The 19,893-nt window shown below is 39.1% G+C and overlaps 1 long non-coding RNA gene across 3 annotated transcripts in view; it reads right to left on the bottom strand.

The window, feature by feature from the left end:
* LOC118012069 overlaps nt 1-19,893 on the bottom strand; it is a 20,646-nt gene extending 753 nt beyond the window's left edge. For 2 of the 3 annotated variants that reach the window (XR_004679599.1, XR_004679600.1), the window contains exons 1-2: nt 19,735-19,893; nt 19,082-19,208 (exon numbers count right to left, since the gene is read on the bottom strand). This is a non-coding gene — a long non-coding RNA (uncharacterized LOC118012069). Of the gene's footprint in view, nt 1-8,462; nt 8,608-19,081; nt 19,209-19,734 lie in introns of those variants that run through there. The other variant, XR_004679601.1, reaches the window with a different exon arrangement.

Raw genomic sequence — 19,893 nt, 5'->3', positions numbered from 1 at the left:
TGTACTTACAGCAAGTTCAGTAGAAGACCACCTCCCAACTCAGATCTGTACTGAGTGATCGAAAAAGAAAATGGGTTGAATGAACCAAATAAATAGGGCTTGTTACAAAGATATCCTCATGTATAATCAAAATTTAGAAAGAGGGTGGTTCTGAATTTGACTTGGCTTTACATAAAATACAAAACAGGGCAGAATGAGAGGACTGTTTTAGGAAGTTAGATTAGCTACAATTTCACAGATAAGATAATTTCACAAGCAAAGATTTTGAAAGCACATGTGAGAAGAAATTGCAGTCGTCAGCAATTAAAGCATTTTACAAAAATTGCAGAAGAACAGGGTCAAGATACTGTCACAATCTGACATGATAGCTTCAGGAGGAGGAGGAAAGCAGACATTAAGGATAAAGCGGTGGGAAGAGAGAGGTCCAAGTGCAAGGTTCCTCTAGGACTTCTGCTGAGTCAGTAAACCCTCCGGGATTAAAAGAATTCAGGATTCTTTGGACTGCACCCTCCTGCTAGGGATGCTGAAGTGGGTGCGTATGTGTGAAAAGGGCTTTGATGTCTGATACCTCAAGTTGGATTTTTGATGTAACTCAGGTCTGAGAGAATTCAGATAGAAAACAAAAAGTGGCAGTGACTAGCTGACCTTAGTTTAACCCTGTTTTGAAAATAAAATCTTATATGTGTTAGTATTTTATAATATCAAAACTTCTGAACTTTATATCCGTAATTCCTACGTGTCAGTGATACACTCAAACGGGTTGTGAATGTGACGGGAAGTGAGATGAGAGAAAGAGGACTATTCCTAGGTTGCAGTTCTTTGCGAATCAAGGCTGAATGCTGTCTGTCCTCCTTACTATTGGAGCAAGGGCATTGGGGGCTGGGGCTGGTGGGCAGCATCAGAAGGGAGGTTGGACTGGGGCAGTTTTTTTCTGGAAAATTGTGACCATTTGTTGCCTACTTAGAGACTACCTGCTCGTTATCTCTTTAATGCTAGAATGAGGAAGTGTAACTCCTATTATGGGTGAGGAGACTAGGGCTCGCAGACATGAAGTAACTTGCTGGATAACCACTAGGGGTGAAGCCAGACTTCGTCTTAGTTCTGTCTGATCCAGAACCCATGTTCTCCAACTGGGTACCCTGCCCACACATTTTCCCTCCCCATTTTCCCACCCCATACCCTGCATTTTCATCATTTTTCAAGTGGTGTGCATTATCAAATGTTTACTTCACCCAAATGAAGGTGGAATGAAAATATATTTCAGTATTATTTTTAGTTTATCTACCATTTTGCATTGCCTATCACACTGCTCCCTTCTATTTGCAAAAAATATAATGCATTTATATATAATTTATATATGATTAGATATGATTATATAATTTATCTACTATGTAATAATATAGTAATAAGTATATAATAACAAAATAATAAAATTAAGTATAAATCATAGCTTAATATATTTTGCTATCTTGGATCAGTTATGCAATTCTATTAGTGTATCCATATAGTGCCCTTTCACCGAGTTTGAAGGAGGTGAGTGATAGGAGGGGAAATCCTAAGTTACAGGAATCCTGTAGAGAGAACAGAATCCCTGCCTCTTACTAACCTCTCAAAAATCCTTTGCCCATGTCTTGTAGTAAATGGCGAAGTACTTCCTTTCTGACGATTCCCGGATGTAATACTATATTGGAAGAATTACATGATAGAGCAAACTTCGAAAAATCAGAACGTTTTAAAAATCAAAGAATAAAACCTGCAGAGGCAGCGATGGACCCGTTCATTGGATGTGTTTCTGGCTAGGACAGACTTTTAGCCCTTTGAATGGAGACTGCTTTCTACATTCTTGACTTTAATCACTTTGCTGTCAGGGCCCATGTGATTTAAACTCAGTGGTCATCTCACAGCTTTTCATATAAGTCAGTTCCTCGAATTCATTGGGTGAATGGCACCAAGTTTTGGTTTTAGGCAGTTGCACACCTTACTAAAAAACCATGGGGACTAATAGAAGAGGGAAAAATCTCTGTTATGTATTTTTATCCTGTTTGATTAATTTTCCATTCAGTGCTTAAAACACATTTTGATCTGTCATGAGAAATTCAGACAGGAAGAGGGAAGAGGCCTCGGGTAATATTTTTACTCTACTGAGTATGCATGACCAGCACTAGGATGAAGAGAAAGTTTTGTCCTCTGCACTGTCTTTGGACTTCTTATTCATCTTTCCCTCACATCTTTCCCTCACCTCCTTGCTGTTCAGAGCCTCCTGAAAAATCCATTATTGTGGCAATTTGAACAGCATGTTCTAATTATAAGAAAATGTTTTTTTCTTTTGTATTAAAAGTCATGAGAGATAATTTTTTAAAAAATTTCTGACTTGGAAACAGTCTTCAATTTACAGAAAAATTGCAGGTACAGTACTAAGAATTCTTCTTCTTTCTCTCTCTCTCTCTCTTTTTTTTTTTTCCTGCTCTGTACCATTTGGGAATAAGTTGGTGGTAGGATACTTTATCATACCCAAAACCTTATTGTATATTTCCTACAAACAAGCACATTCCCTTACATAACTACAATGTCATCACCAAAATTAGGAAACTAACATTGCTTTATTATGATGCTTTAATTCTCAAAATCCATTCAAGTGTTGCCAAATGTCCTAATAACATTCTGTATAGAAAACCAAATCAGAATCCCACGTTGCATTTAGTTATCTCCAGAGACTATGTCAAATCAGAACAGTTCTTTGGTCTTTCCTTGACTTTTGTGACCAAGGCACTTTTGTCTCCCAGATGTATTGATATATAAATGACATATAACATTGTGTAAGTTTAAAGTGTTCAGTGTGGTGATTTCATACATATATGTATTGTGAAATGATCACCACAATCAAGGACACTACAAGAAAAGAAAACTATAGGCCAATATTTCTGATGTGTATAGATACAAAAAATCTCAACAAAATCCTAGCAAACAATTCAATAACACCCTTCCCCACCCCCCACACACACTCCCCATGTGGATGCCCTCCTCCTCACCTGTTTGGATTCCAGTACCCTGTTATGGGCTACCCTGTGTGGACACAAACTCTGACTTTGATGAGGCAAACCAGGCCAGGGCTACAGAACCTCTCCCCCTTCCTCAACTGTGGGGACCAGTTCCAATTTGTCCAGGCTCTAAAATTCTGTGTCAGTTATTCCCACCCTCTAAATTGTGTAGACACTCTCCTCACTTGACATTCCATGTTGGGCTAACGCCTGCATGGATGTCCTTCTGACTCAGCTCAGGGTTCAGTACCCTGCTCTGGGCCACCATTCCCCACGAGAATGATCTGTTCAGACTGCTCAGGCTCTCACCCCCCACGGCGGCCCTTCTTCACCCAACTCAGGCTCCGTCATCCCATTGTGGGTGCCTGCATGCATGGATGTCCTCCTCACCTTCTCGGGCTTTAGCACCCTGCTCTGGGCCATTATTGGCTGCCACCTGTGTTTAAAACACAGGACTGACTTGTTCAGCCTCACCGAACAGCATTCAGATAGAATTGTCCAGGAATGGAAGAGGAGAGAGGAAGGAGGGGAAGAGAAAGAGAGAGAGAGTTTTGAAAAATAAAATTGTTCTGAAACTGAGTAACATCACACAGAGAGAGGCAATTGAAAAAAAAATCACATCAAATAACAATCAAATTGAGTTTACAGTACTTTCCAAATGGACGCAGCTGAAGAAGCCCAAGACTTCCCTGAGAAAAACCTCTACAATTAAAGCAAAATTTGGAGAAAGCATAATGCTTTCAATTAAACTTTAAAGAGATTTTATATAATTTCTAAAGCAGAATTTACAAACCTTTTCCAAAACTGAATATTAAACACTGAACATCTTTATTTTCCAAATAATGTGTTATAGTTTCAAGAAAAAAGTAGAAACACTTTTGGAATGCTTGCCTTTTTTTCCAGAGGAAATCTTAGAGGAAAATAAATGTCATTCTGATATTAAAACTAAGTAGTTTGGGTAACTGTTATGGAAAAACACCAACATCTATTACTTTTATTACCAATAAAATGAAATTTCATTTTTAGAATTAGAATTTCCCTGTCATTGTAAATACCACCGTTTTCTCTGTTGTGTGCTTTGTGTTTGTATAAAGCCATTTGTAAAGGCCAAAAGTGTTACTACCAGTTGTTCCAACAGTTTGAGGGACAAGCATAACAAGATATGTTTAAGAAAAGAATTTCTCTCTGTATCCCAGAGTTTACTCTCACTCAATGAAATAGTTAATATTTGGGAAATGACTGAAGTGGGAAAGTGAGGAAGAGAAAGAATATCACAGTTTGGAATTTATTTGCAAGTTGGCATAAAAAAGAGTTATACTAAGAGTTGTTAACTTGGAAAATTCTTGTGTAGTAATTAAACTCATATTTTTCAGGTCTGTCAGGCTCTGAAAAAAAAAAAAAGCTTAGGGGTGCCTTGGTGGCTCAGTCAGTTAAGCATCCGACTCTTGATTTCAGCTCAGGTCATGATCTTGGGGCTCTGAAATCACGCCCTTCGTCCAACTCCATGCTGGGTGTGAAGCCTGCTTAAGATTCTCTCTTCTTCTCCCTCTGTCCCTCCCCCCTTCTAAAAAAACTTAATATATAAAGTGTTACTGCCAATTTCAAAAGGTTATGATTCAGATCTACACAAGCTATATGAAGTAGAGCTATATGAAGTAGAAGTGATTTAAATAGTTTGATTTCAAAACACAGCTACCTTATTCTTCGTTATTTATTCAGAATGCATTCAGGCTCCTGGATAATTAGCTTAACCATGTTCTTCGTTTTGCTTGCAACAGGAGTAACTGTTCCTATAGTTTCATAGGCCTCCAGGGCCTTCAAGATATGCAGATGCCTCAGGGCTCGTAGGCAAAATGTTCAGTGACATAAAGTGGGCCACTCTTTCCTCTGGATGCCCCTGAGATCCTACTCAGCAAACTAACATAATCCCCTTAAGGTGTTAGCTGAAAGACAGGAAGTTTTAATATAGTATTAGGGAGAGGGACAATAATTTAGGGTAGAAGGTTGTCTTAGGATAACCTAGAAAAAAAGCCTGAGATGAGAATCCTTGTGCAGGAAAATCTATAGAAGACCCCGACCCTCCTTCCTGAGGGTCCTGAGCCTCTGAGTACCATGCCTATGTTAGGTCATGGTCATGGTGGCTGGCTATAGTAAGACAACCCAAGAGTGTCAAGAGACGGCCCAGTGAATCCCCTAAGTGCTATACACATTCCTCCTTCCCCTCCTTAAGTAGAAATAGTCCTACCTCCTTGCAGCAGAGTCAGATTCCCTCATCAGTGTAGGAACTCCTTTCTTCGCTTATTGATCTGGCCCAAAAAGTGCCCAGATAGCAGCCAAAGCTTTAGGTTTGGTGTGACTTTTCCTGCAACCTCCTGGAGGAAGCATTTCCCCTCCAAGAACCAGAGACTAAAATTCCCTCAAGCTGATCATGGGTGGAGAGGGCGATGGTGAATGGGGTCATTTCTACCTCCACCCCTTGGGTACCAGACCCATACTTTCTAGTTATAAGGCACACAAGACCAATACAATCACCATCAGTTAAGATTCTATGCTGCCTGTTAAAGAGTAGTGCCTCAGCTGTGTGTCTTTAAGAGGTCATTCCACTGCTTTGTCATACCAGCAGCTTCTGGATGGTGTGGTATGTGGCATGACCCGTAGAGCCCATGGTTCTGTGCTCACCATTGCACTTCTTTGGTTATAAAGTGGGTCCTTGTTCCAAAGTAATGCTATGCAGGCTACTAAGCCAATGAACCAGAACTGTGTGTTGTAAAGGCCAGCCCATCTCTGGAAGACGTGTCAGTCCTGATTAGCATAAATGATTGCTCCTTCCAAGATAGAGGTATCCAGCTTAGAATGTATTGCTGGTCTTGCCTTGGGAAAGAGGCAAATTCCTAGGCACTCCCAAGCAAAGCAGTTTTGATCACCCAAGGACAGTGTACTAGGAAGGTTGCAAGTGTGAGCTGTGACCAGCAACACCTACAGCAGCCAGTAATAGAGATTTCCAAGCATCTGGACTTTTCAGCCCTTCCCATCATCTCAGGAGGAATAGGGATCATGTTCTCAGATGGCCACAGAAGCCAGCCTGGTAAAGTAATCGAGTGAAGTATGCCAAGTGGGAGCTGTGGCCAGCTTGAGAGCTAACGCCCAGTCTAAAAGGGAGGTGCCAGTCCATCGTTGCCAGCATTGTTGTGAAATCTTCTAATTTCTCATGACTACCTGACAATCCAGATTTATTTTCATGCAGAATCTCTCAATTTTTAAGATGTTGACAATCATTTCATCAGTTTTTCTAACAGAAAGCAGATGAAATACCCCAATTAGGGTAAATGGAGGAGGGAGAATGGTGGAGAGTGGGTCTGTAGGAGCAAATGGAAAATACCCAGCACAACGACCAGTTCAGAGTTTTTAAAAACACTCTGGATTGATAGCATGTAAACTTTGTAGTAGTCTGTTTGGCCTGCCATAACCAACTACCATGGACCGGGTATGGTTTTAACAACAGGAATTTATTTTCTCATGATTCTGGAGGCTGGAAGTGTGAGATCAGGGTGTCAGCATGGTTGGTTTCTTTTTTTTTTTTTTAAAGATTTTTATTTATTTGAGAGAGAGAATGAGATAGAGAGAGCATGAGAGGGGGGAGGGGCAGAGGGAGAAGCAGACTTCCTGCCGAGCAGGGAGCCCGATGCGGGACTCTATCCCAGGACTCTGGGATCATGACCCGAGCCGAAGGCAGTCGCCCAACCAACTGAGCCACCCAGGTGCCCAGCATGGTTGGTTTCTGATGAGATCCCTCTTCCTGGTTTGCAGTTGGCCACCTTCTCACAGTGTCCTTACAGGGCCTTTCCTTGGTGTGTGCATGAGGAGAGACAAGCCCACTGTGCCCCCCCAACCCTCCCCCCACAGAGAGAGAGAGAGAGAGAGAGAGTGGAAAGATCTTTATCATGCTTTATCATGTCTCTTTTTATAAGGACATGAATCCTATAAGATCAGGGCCCCACCCTTATGATATCACTTAACCTTGATTAATTCCTTGGATGCCCCATCTCCAAATACAACCACATTGGGGATTAAGGCTTTGAACATAGAAATTTGGCAGGGGGGCACAAACAGTCTATAATCGGCATCAAATAAAATGGTCAGGTAAAAAACAAAACAAACGAAGCATGTCCTCCAGCTAGCACTGGAACACCGGAATTTGACCCCTGACCCAAACACAACTAACTGCCTACACTGAGAAGGTTGGCCCTAGGTCCGCAGCACTTGTCTGTCCCAAATCGTGATGAGTTAGAAAGTATTTGGATCACAATATTTGATTTACTGTTTAATTGATTACCCCAAGTTTTCACCTGTAAAAAGAAATAATGAGAAATCTGGGAAAATTATAGAACTGGAAAATATGTTGCATGCTTTTCACTTGAGATGAATTATTTGGTTCAGTAAGTATTGACCTAGTAATTTTCTTGTTCTTTTTGTCTTCAAACCGAGCTCTGCATTCAAAAGCAGTATGCTGAGGAACAGAGAACTAAAAACAATGTAAAACTGAGAATAGAAATCAGGTGTGTCATCATTATCAGTATCAGAGTAAGTTAAGATGTTTCAGCTGGTGTATTTTAATAGCGCTTTCAACTGGAAACCATAAAAGGGCCCAAAGAGCTGAAGACTTCACCCTCCAGCACCCAAAAGTAATTGCTCTAGATCTATATTGACATCAAAAGGGTCTTACTATAGGCCCACTGAATCAGAAACTCTGGGGATGGTGCTCAGTAATCTGTTTCACCAAGTCCTCCAGATATATACAGCAGCTTGGGAGCCATTGCTGTATATTAACAAATTAATGGAAAGGTGATTCTGGTGCACACAACAGTTTGAAAACCATTGCTCTGTATTAATAAGTTGATGGAAAAATGTAAAACCAGGAGGAGAAGGGCTAGAAACTGACATTTCATGAAGCTTCTACAATGTCCTCCAGGCACCTTAGTAGGAGACCCAGTGGTGGCATCAGGTATGAGCCAAGTATATCCAATTCCAAAGACCTTGTGTTCATCCCCTTTAATCAAACTCCTTCCTTAAATATATTGAGTATCTTTATTGGTCCAAATCTTTCATATATGTTATCTTACTTGATCTTTACAAGAGCTCTTGAGAGGTAGGCTCTGTTATTCCCATTTTACAGATCAAGAAAATTGGGCTTATAGAAGTGAAGTCATTTTCTCACCGTGGCATGGATAGGATTTACACTGAATTCAGGTCATCACAAAGCCAATGTTCTCACCTTGTCTCCCTACACCAAGCTGCTTCCTTAGTTTGTTAAATCTTCTACCTCTGGTTGCCATTCCCTACCTACTGCTCATCTGTTTTCTGTGTTACAGGATTCAATTCTTTCTCAACTGGCATGTCTCGGCTGAACCACAGAACACAGGAAATGATTTGAGTGACTATTTTCTCAGTTCTCCCAAGGATGGTCTTTGGCTACCTGCATGGGTGGGGCTAGGGGGAATCAATTCATTACCCACAATGGAAGCCTTAGGCATCAGGATTCAATTCTTTCACAGAAGCCCTTGAAGAAAGCCTAGAACACATATGGAAAACCATTCTTATTAATCCATCTGGCAATTCAATTTACTCTTTTCAAGTTCCTCTTTGAACATCTTCCTTCAGTCAGAAAATGTGCCAAGAGAAAGCACGATGTAATTGAGAAAACACTGAGCTGGGGGTCAGGAATTTTAAACCCATCACCTCTGCCAGGTAGATGTGCCTCACCTGATAAATCATTTCTATTCCCTGGTCTCTGTTTCTGGATTAATGAACATCAAGGACCATTCCATCCAGCTCTAGCATTCTATTGTTTATGAAAAGAAATCAAGTGCTTCATTCCAATGAAGAAAAAAGAAACTAAAGAAGGGAATATGCCTGTCTTGTTATTGTGCGTGTATATCTTTATGTGTAATCACCTGGGACCCTTTGGATACTGTCATATGTGGTTTTCTTCTTGATAATAATGGGTTTCAGGACACGCTACCTCCCCAAATATAGTGCCCTTGGCATATTGAATATTTTATGCTAAAGAAGTTTGAGAAGATGACAGAAGCAAGAAGATCACTCTGACCAACACCCTTCCCACTATGACTTTTCTTCCCTGAAATAGGTCATAAAACCCTCATGTGAGAGGTAACCTCCCTCTACTTAGGAAAAACGAACATCTTTATCTCTGAAGACAAAGGGACACCAAGGAAGATTCTAAGAAACAGGTCTTGCTAAGTTTCCCCCAGTTTACTATGCTTACTACATACTCCTTAACCTATCTTATTCTAACACTCTGTTCACTCTTCATCAACCCAGCATAAAAATACACAGGTTTAACTGTTACTTTGGGTTTCTTTGGTTCCTGTATCACATACACATTCTTTTGTTAATAATATCTTTGTCAGTTTAACTTTCAGGTCCAGCCAGCAACCCTAAGAGGGTTAAGAAAAACTTTTCTCTCTCCTGTAATATACACAATTATTTTCTTGGGTATGTTTTTGTAAAAATCTTTGTTCATAAAGTATTTTTATTTAGCAGTCAAGCTAGGATTAAGGGTGAGGGCTATGGTAACCCTGACAGTTCTTAAGAAGTCTTTATGATGTCCTGAATCTGACCTATTTATGGCACTTCATTTGATTCAGTTCCATTCAATCAATTTTATTCCACAGCATTTTCTCATGTGCATCCCCTGTAAACATTACATTAACTCATGGAAACCTGGCTAGAAATTCTCTTCCAGTGGAAAAGTTAATGCCATGAGTGAGTAGGCCGACTAATTAATAATTTTAGAGGTTATGGTGAAATGTTCCTTAGTAGAAATTTCCATTTTGGAAGAGCACAGTCCATTTTTATTCTTGTCCTGAGCAATATGCATGATCTTATAAAGTTTTTCATATCTCTAAAGGCTTAAACTAAAAGCTATTGTTGGCTGGCTTTTTTTTTTTTTAAGAGTTTCTCCTAAAAGGAGAATAGTAAAAAGTATTGCCTTTTATAATCATTCACCAGCTAACAGTCCATACATTCATCAAATAAAAAAAATTCTTCATAAAGAAAATCCAAAATGTACTAATCAAGCAAACCTAGGCAAGTTTGCATATTTTTGCAGAAAATTAGATTAGTCAAAGTAAGACTTAGAGAATGTGCCAAATCTCTATCAACTGAGTTGTTTGTAGGTTCATCAGAAGAGGATTTAACCCACCAAAAGGAGAGGGCAAGGAAGTAAAAGTCTCCCAATGCTTAACTGTTAGCAGCTGCTATCTTTGTGTCCAGCCAATAAAGATTTATAAACAGTACATTCTTTGTTTTATGCTGAGGTCCCTCAGTATACAAAAAAGAGGATGAAATTCAGCATGGTTATTTTCAGCCTATGACAATTGGGACCAAACTAATAATTGATAGGGGACAAAAAAATGAGAAAGTGGCACTCTGAGGAAGACTTGGCATCAAGAATGAAAAGGAATGACCTCTTTTAACCATCCCCAGGATAACCAATAGTAATATTTACAAGCTTATAAATACTTTTGCTATAACATTTGATCTGTACAGATATTAGGTCAATAAAAGTGTATTTTTTTTTTTGCCAAAGTTGTAAATGCACACATTTGCCAAAATGATCTAAAGCTCTCCCAAATAAAATCAGTATTTCTTCTCTTTCTAAGATTTGGAAGCCAACAACCTTCAGGCATGGTTAACTAACTGTGACAGACTGTACAGACATGAATACTAATCATATGCATGTCATAGGTATATAGAGTGTTCTACTGGGATCACATAGAATGAAGAACAAGGTTTTTCTAGCATGTTGAAAATTAAGCTTAATCATAGTTGGGCTAAATGAGAGTAAACATAAATAATTGCCTTTTAATTTTAATTACCATTTTAGTTTTTGCTATTGTCCTATAATCTATTGTATAATTTTGGCACTCATTCTTTTATTCATTCATTCAATGGTGTTTATTGAATACTTGCCATGTGCCATGCACCATGCTGGGCAATGTGAACACAAGTAATAGGGCAGTCAGGATCCCCACCTTTGCAGAGTAAGCACACAACTGAGTAAAATTAATGACTTCTAACCAGAGACTCAAAGGGTGAGAAAGAGTCACCATGGATAAATTAAGAAAAAAACCTTTCAGGCAACCAGAAAAGACAGAGGCAGGCGTGATGGGACTTAGGTAAAGAGTGAGGTACTCTAAAATAGGGAGGAAGGACAGGGCCATGGGGAATTTTGTAAGATATGGGAAAAAGTTTGGGTTTTACTCTGATAAAATAGGAAGCTATTGAAAGGTTTTTAATCAAGAGAAGGACATGAGAAAAATTCCTATTTAGCACTGATCATCTGGCAACTGTGTGGAGAATAGATTTGAGAGGTGCTTCAATCGAAGAAATAAGGATACAAATTAGGTACATATTTCAGTAATTTAGGTCAGAACTTTTGAATAAAAATGTATTTTGTAGGTGGGACCATCAGTGTTTGCTCAGGATGACCCCCAGACTTCTGATGTTAGTAACTGGATTTCTGGATTGTTCCATTTCCTAAGGTAGGGACTATCAGGTGACGGTTCAGGTAGATGGGGGTGGGAGTGGGGATTAGGGAAAATATTGAGGATTCCATTTTGGATGAGTTCTCCAACTGCAGATAACGGCCTGCAATTGGCTGTTTGAATTTGAGGCTCAGAATCAAAGTCTGGACTAGAATATAAATTTGGGGATTTCCAGTATCTAGAAAGTATTTAAATCTATGTGAATAGAATTTATTTTCACTCAGAATGCAAATAACAAAGAAGAAAGAGGGACCAGAAAGGAATCTTAATCATGCCAGTATTTTTTGGTTGAGAGAAGGGGAGGAATGAGTGAAACAGACCAAGCAGGAGAGGCTGAAGAAAACTAGCGCAGTAGGAATTGTGAAGAATTGGGTTTTAGGAAGGAAAGTACTCAATTAATATTAAACATGCTAGAAATTCTAGTGTAGCAGATACACTTTGTAACAACTAAGACAAATCAAAATTTTAAGGTTTTTCTTCCCACTTATCCATTATTTATAATCAATATTAATGTTAACAGCTTTCCTTGTTCATATAGATCAATAAATTACTTATGTCATCATCCTACTCACCCGCATTCATACATATTCACACAGATTCTGGACCTTGCAATAATCTGAATTCCAAAATTCAAGTTCTCTGCTCTGTTCAAGTGTTCTACCCAGTCAATCTGCTCCTTGTTTGAATCATGCCCCCATTCCAGAATTCTGAGCCCTACAGCAGTGGGTTGCTTGGGGAGGAAGATGGCATGACCATTTTCGCTGGCTGAAGCAGCCCAAGGAGATGTGGAGAAGGCCAAGATTTGTGGCACAAAATGTGGGCCATGGACACACAATTCCAATGGGCTTTATACTGCAGACATCTTAACACAGAGGGGTGAGATAGGAAAACAGGAGTGAAGGAAAGGAGCTGGCTGAATTCTCTCCAGCTATTTAAAGTAGGTTTCATTTTTGTGGGTTAGCTAAATCTAAATCTTAGTAAGAGAGCATAATACACTGTGAGTAAGAATCAATGAAACAGCATCTCCTTAGAGAAACAACAAACACAAGGGTTGCCAGAGAACAGCCAGAGAGACCATTTTAGGGAATATTTCAGCCTGGAAGTTGTATTCTCCCCACCATGGATTCGAGGAGCCTATAAAACTCCACCCAGCACAGAAGAAAAGATAAAGAAGGCATTCTCCCAGATTAGAGTAATGTAAAACCTTTGGCTCTGGCAGGAATATGTGAAGCACAAAATGAGTGGGGAGGCAGTTGGGCCCTTACAGAAACACAGCTGATGAAAACTCTGTATGTTTATGTCTAAATTTTGAACAATTGGTTACAGACTGAGAATCCACGTCTGTAACGTGTCCACTGTTTGGCAGGGAAGTGATTCTTCTTTCCAGGGATTAGCATGGGATACGGAAGACACTGACAGATGACCAAGAACAGGAGTGACCTTGGAAGAAGGTGAGCTAAAAAGGAATCAGCAGGGCGGCATGGCCTTGACCATACCCTACCGAGGGTTCTATCAGCTCCTCAGTGAGGAGGGACAGGCACTGAACTCCAAAAACGGTGGGAAAGAGTTATAAAACAGCAAGTCACTACTGTTACAACAATAAGTTAGAAAAGCATAAGGGAACCTACGGAATGTCAGAGAAGGAAGGAAAAGCAGAAAGGGGACCCTAAAGATGCAAATGACAAACTTCAGAACCAGCTTCACCATTTTATTATTTTTTTTAAATTGTATGCCATGCTGTCGTTTTGTGACCTTTCTTCTAGTCCCCAAAAGATACAGAGGTATTTCTAAATTTGGGGTAATGCTCCCCACTTTATTTTCCTCCCTCATATAATCTATTCCTTAAATCTTCCAAGGTCAAGGAGACCTAAAGAAACTATGTGATTAAATATTTGACTCAAGGAAAAATTAAATTTGGCACTGCAGTTACAAGTCTAGGGGCACCTGGGTGGCTCAATTGGTTAAGCATCCAACTCTTGATTTTGGCTCAGGGGGACATGAGATCAAGCCCTGAGGTAGGCTATGTGCTCAGTGGGGAGTCTGCTTAAGATTCTCTCTCTCCTTCTCCCTCTGCCCTCCCCACCGTGCTCACTCTCTCTCTCTCTAAAATAAATAAATAAATAAATCTTTTTAAAAAAACGTTTAAAATTCAGGCAGCCATGCTAATTACATAACTTGTTGAAACTGACGAGCTGGCTGAAGCCTCTTCCCTCCAAGTTTTTGTAGCCGAAGTTAATGACTGGCAGTGGACAGAGAATCCATGACCCAGTTGGTTAGGGTATCTTGTTTGAGGGCTTTATGATTGGGCTTTCAATCCAGCTCATCAGCTGTTAGAATGCTGGAGGTATTAGGCTGCTTCCAGGATTCTTTTTCAGTCTTGTTCACTGAAACAGGAATCAAAACCACACATAGTTGTTGGAGTGGGGGGTGGGGTGGGAGGGATGGGGTGACTGGGTGATACACACTGGGGAGGGTATGTGCTCTGGTAAGCACTGTGAATTGTGCAAGACTGTTGAATCTCAGATCGGTACCTCTGAAACAAATAATGCAATGTATGTTAAGAAAAAAAAAAAAGAAGAAGAAGAAGGTAGCGGGAGGGGAAGAATGAAGCGGGGGAAATCGGAGGGGGAGACGAACCATGAGAGACGATGGACTCTGAAAAACAAACAGAGTTCTAGAGGGGAGGGGGTTGGGAGGATGGGTTAGCCTGGTGGTGGGTATTGAGGGGGGCACATTCTGCATGGAGCACTGGGTGTTATGCACAAACAATGAATCATGGAACACTTCATCTAAAACTAAGGATGTAATGTATGGGGATTAACATAAGAATAAAAAAAAATGTTAAAAAAAAAACAACCACACATAGGGGCACCTGGGTGGCTCAGTCGGTTAAGCGGCTGCCTTCGGCTCAGGTCATGATCCCAGGGTCCCTGGGATCGAGCCCCGCATCGGGCTTCCTGCTCGGCGGGGAGCCTGCCTCTCCCTCTCCCTCTGCCTGCCTCTCTGCCTACCTGTTCTCTCTATCTCTCTGTCAAATAAAAAATTAAAAAAAAAAATCTTAAAAAAAAAAAAAGCACACATACAGGAGAATGAGCGACCCTCTGATCCAAGGCTAAAATGTAATAACCTGAGTGAATGTCCCAAAGTATGAATCCTCTCATTATGTTCCTAGCTCTATGGAAAGTAAGTGGCTGCAATCCTACATTGGAAACTAAATCATTGCAAGGCTGAAAACAATGTTTTGTTGGCATAAAATCATGTACTTAACAAAAGAAAGCTTTTTTATTTTTTTCTTGAGTAGAAAGTAGAGAGTGACATCAACTATTTGGACCATCTAGCTACATTGCTTCAAGTTGAGCTTTTTTCTCTGGAAATCTTATCCAAATCCTTTTGAATTAATTTGTATTATATTAACAAATATTCTAATGACAAGCCAGTTTAGTGAAACAATTAAATTCACCATTAGGACAAATATAAACAAACAGAAACATGCTGACCTTTTTGTTAGCTACATAATTTTGTTGACATTCCTCTTGATTTTAGAAGTCTGTTTAGTAATTGATTTCTTAAATGAAGTCTACACTAAACAAGGGGAAAAAGAATGGAAAAATGTCTTATGAAGTTAAGTAGTGTCGATGGTCTAGATTTCAAAACAGTTTCCTTAGTAACTGTGTATCTATACAATCAATACATTGATCATTGATTAGTTTTACACATCTTGTGATATGTATATATGTGAGTTTGTATATGTGCATGTGTATAGCTCTGTATTTCTTTCTTTCTTTTTTTATGAATATTTATACTCTTTTTTATTATTTTTTTATTTTTTTTATTTTATTATGTTATGTTAATCACCATACATTACATCATTAGTTTTTGATGTAGTGTTCCATGATTCATTGTTTGTGTATAACACCCAGTGCTCCATGCAGAACGTGCCCTCTTTAATACCCATCACCAGGCCAACCCATCCCCCCACCCCTCCCTTCTAGAACCCTCAGTTTGTTTCTCAGAGTCCATAGTCTCTCATGGTTCGTCTCTTTCTTTCTCTTCTTCTCTCTCCTGAGTTGAATTCCTGTGTTCTTTCTATATTTGCCAGAAGTATAAAGAAGAGAAATGTCCTAAACATATATATATTTTTACATATGTGTTTTTTTACTAATGGCTCAAAAAGTGTGTAGATGGAGGATTTGGCTTTATCTTGAATGAATCATATCTTTAGAATAAACTGATTCATGGTGAAATGATTGTGGGGGATTATTCTCATTTTTTACATGTTGAATCTACTGTTCTAGGAGTTCTGGGCTGATTCCCAACTTAGTCGCTGACTCATTCATCTGTAGTTTCCCCCACAGGATGTGAGGAGGTGGTATGTCTGGAAGCCATGAACATCCCTAAAGCATCACCCCACCCAACCCCAGGGCATAGATTGAGCTTTCTGCAATACAGGGCAAGGATTGGCCCTGTATTTCTGCTATTCCCTCTGGAAGCTGGAACAATACACCATTGTAAGCATGGGTGTAATCGCTTCCTTTTCAGCACAGTGAGCTAGGCTGCTGCTAAATATTCTTTCCTCCTGCCTCTAGCCCTTCTATTCACTCTTTTCTACAATGAGTGTATTTATAAACTTTTATATGTAATGCATGTTGGAATTATGTACACATATAGATTAAGAAGCTTACAGTCCTTGGAACAGGTAGAAACCTGAACTGAAAACAGTCTATAAAAGATCTGTATTATGATCTTGTAGGGTGATTGTTATGGGCTGAATTGTGCAACCCTCTCCCCCTCCCCCACCACCAAATTCATATATTCAAGTCTTAACTCCAGTACCACAGAGTGTGACTGCAGTTGGAGACAGGGACTTTAAAGAAGTAATTAAGGTCATATGGGTGGGCACTAATCTAATTTTGTTGGTGTCCTTATAAGAAGAGGATATTTGAATATGGGAGTGCAGATATCTTTTCGGGTTAAGTGTTTTCATTTCCTTTGTATATATTCCCCAGAGTGGAATTGCTGGATAATATGATAGTTCTACTTTTTTGAGATTTTTTGAGAATTCTCCATACTGCTTTCCACAGCGGCTGTGCCAATTTACAATCCCACCAACAATGCACTGCACCCCTGTGTTTATAGCAGCATTATGTATAATAGCCAAGACATGGAAACAACCTAAGTGTCCATTGATGGATGAATGGATAAAGAAGTTGTGCCACACACACACACACACACACACACAGTGGAACATTATTCAGCCATAAAAAAAATGAGGAAATCCTACCACTTGCAACAACATGGATGGGCCCTGAAGACATCAATGAGAAATGAAGTAAGTCAGAGAGAGAAAGACAAATACTGTATGATCTCACCTTATGTGGAATCCAAACCAAACTCATAGAGAAAGAGATCAGACTTGTGATTATCAGAAGTGAAGAGAAGGAGGAGGGGGAATTGGCAGAAGGTGATCAACATTTACCAGTTTCACAGGTTAGAAGAAACACTGGGGGTGTCATTTGCAACATGAGGACTAGATAACACTGCTCTGTGATAAATGGATAAGTGCATAAGGAAGAAAATCCCATGAGTTCTCATCACAAGGATATTTTTGTTTCTTTTTTCTTTTCTTTTATTGTGTACACACATACCTATATGAGAAGATAGATGTTAGCTGAACCTATTATAATCATTTCATGATATATTTAAATCAAACCATCATGCTGTACACCTTAAAATTATACAGTGGTGTATGTCAATTATTTCTCAATAAACTAGACAAAATTATCTATTAGATTGTAAGTCTTTTGGAACAAGGAACCATGTGCTATTCATTTTTGAATCCCCACTCCTCTCCTATCACTGATGCCTAGCACTGAACATGATACACAGAAAAAAATCAATAAATATGTATTGCCCCGGAAAGAAAGAAGAGGAGGAAATTTAGACATTCAGGGAGACACTAGGGATGTGCTCACAGGGAAGACCATGAGGATACCACAAGAAAACAGCAATCCATGAGCCAATGAGACCAGCCTCAGGAGAAACCCAACCTGCCAACACCTTGATCTTGGTTTTCCAGCTTCCAGAACAGTGAGAAATTTAATTTCTGTTGTTCAAGTCACCTAGTCTATGGTATTTTGTTACAACAAAGTCACCTAGTCTATGGTATTTTGTTACAACAACCCTAGCAAATACATTGGTGTAGTAGGATCAGCTTTGAAGTATTAAAATCTGAGTAGAGCTTACAACACTAGCATGGCCTGGGGGAAATTGTTTAAACTCTCTGAACACCAGTGTCCTCATTTGTAAATTGAAGATAATTATAGCTATCTATCAAGGTTATCTTGAGGATCAGATGAATGTATGTAAAGTGTCTGACATGAAGTAGGTATGCAAGAAATATTTTGGGGAGGTTGGTACCTATTGGAGGAAAGGTGTGGGGTCTTCAGTCAATTAGAATTGTGTTTGAATCCAAGCTCTGCCACTTAACTAGGTGACCTTGAGCACGTTCCTTAAAGTCTCTAATCCATAGAAACTGCATATAAAACACATGGAATATATTACAATATACATGTTAGTATACATATTAGTGAGTTAGTAAACATGTCAATACATGTTAGTTCTCTTTGGAGATTCTTGCAGTTCCAATTCTTCCGATTATCAGTTATATCAACAATGTGTTTGCTAGGGAGAGATGAGAAGTGAAGAGTCCAGTTGGAAGGATGAGAATATTTATTTTGACCTTTTACCCTTACTCACCCTATGATGACTAAATGCCTATGAAATGGGCTTTCTGAAGGAAGAGCAATCAAACTAGGGAGTCAAAGAGAAAGCTTTATCATCAGGTTGATACAATGGCTATTAATATTCTCTCACTGAAGTTGCCACATGAAATCTTGTTACCAACTTCATAATTTCTACATGGAAAAATGAGTAAAAGTAGGGCTGAAATAAGTAAAAATAAAAAATTACAATTCCACCACCAAGAGATAATCACCATTAATTTGGTACAATTTTTCAGATATCTGTAATTCTGTATGTGCATATATTCTATTTATAACTACATAAGTACTTTTTATGCATAGTATTTGGTAACTGCTTTTTCCATCTAACACTATATTATAAACTGATTTTCATGTCATTGATTAATGTGCTCAACATTATTTTAAAATACATTGTTGAATGTACCAGAATTTTAAAACATATCCTTTTGTTAGTCATCTAGGTCTCACAAAATTTGTTTTTAAAATCAAGATGTCACTTGGGCATCTGTCTGATTGATGACTCAGAGGTGTGTAGTGTGAATTGAAATAGCCTGAGGATCAAATGTGACCCTGTGGGAGTGGGGGAAGACATGATCTACTCTGGCTTTGGGTACTGGGGGAAAAAGCAAGGAAAGTGAAGCATTGTAAGAAAGGCATTTCCACCTTAAATTTTTGGGACCAATAATTTCTCAGGACCTAATGAAGCATCACTTACCTACAGAAGGATCTGTATCTCACTTGGAATTAATATATTTTCAGCATCAACCAAAGGCAACAATCTTGGACTGTGGTTCAATGGAAATGAAGCAGAATTCCAAGAGAACACTTTTCAGCCTTAGCAACTGGAAAGAGAGAAATGACTTGTGTATTGATGACCTTTCATAGATGATTATAAGAAAAATGATTAGAATTCCAAGTTAAGTATTTTATTTGTTACTAAAATCAGAGATCTATTTTTTTTAAAGATTTATTTATTTATTTATTTATTTATTTATTTATTTATTTGAGAGAGAGAGTTCAAGCAGGGGGAGGGGCAGAGGGAGAGGAAGAGAGAGAATCTCAAGTAAAGAATAAGATCTTGGGGGACGAGACACTGGGCTCGATCCCAGGATCCCGAGATCATGACCTGAGCCAAAATCAAGAGCCAGCTGCTTAACCAACTGAGCTACCCAGGGGACCCATAGAGATCTTTTTAAAAGATGATCTGTAGTTGTAGATACAGTAATTATCTATTTATTAGGGATAAGATATCCATTTCATCTCCTCTCCCTCCATCCCTCTTTCTCTTGCTCTCATTTCTTATGCTCGTAAAACAGAAGTATCTTTCATGGAATCAAATACCCAGCTAGGAAAATGTATCATGCTTACCAGTTCAGCTCCGAAATATGTAAAAGGTGAAGTCTGTTTAGCTTCCCAGAACTTTTCCCTTTTCCTTACTCCCAGATCTGTGAGTCACCATTTTGTGTAAAAAGTATTTAGAGTGAAATTATTCCTTGGCAAGTCATGTTGTTAAACTAACTTCCCTAT

This window comes from Mirounga leonina, unplaced genomic scaffold, assembly GCF_011800145.1.
Source record: "Mirounga leonina isolate KUSES-001 unplaced genomic scaffold, KU_Mleo_1.0 Mir_151, whole genome shotgun sequence".
Classification (NCBI taxonomy): Eukaryota; Metazoa; Chordata; class Mammalia; order Carnivora; family Phocidae; genus Mirounga; species Mirounga leonina.
This window is presented reverse-complemented; position numbering and strand designations above follow the sequence as displayed.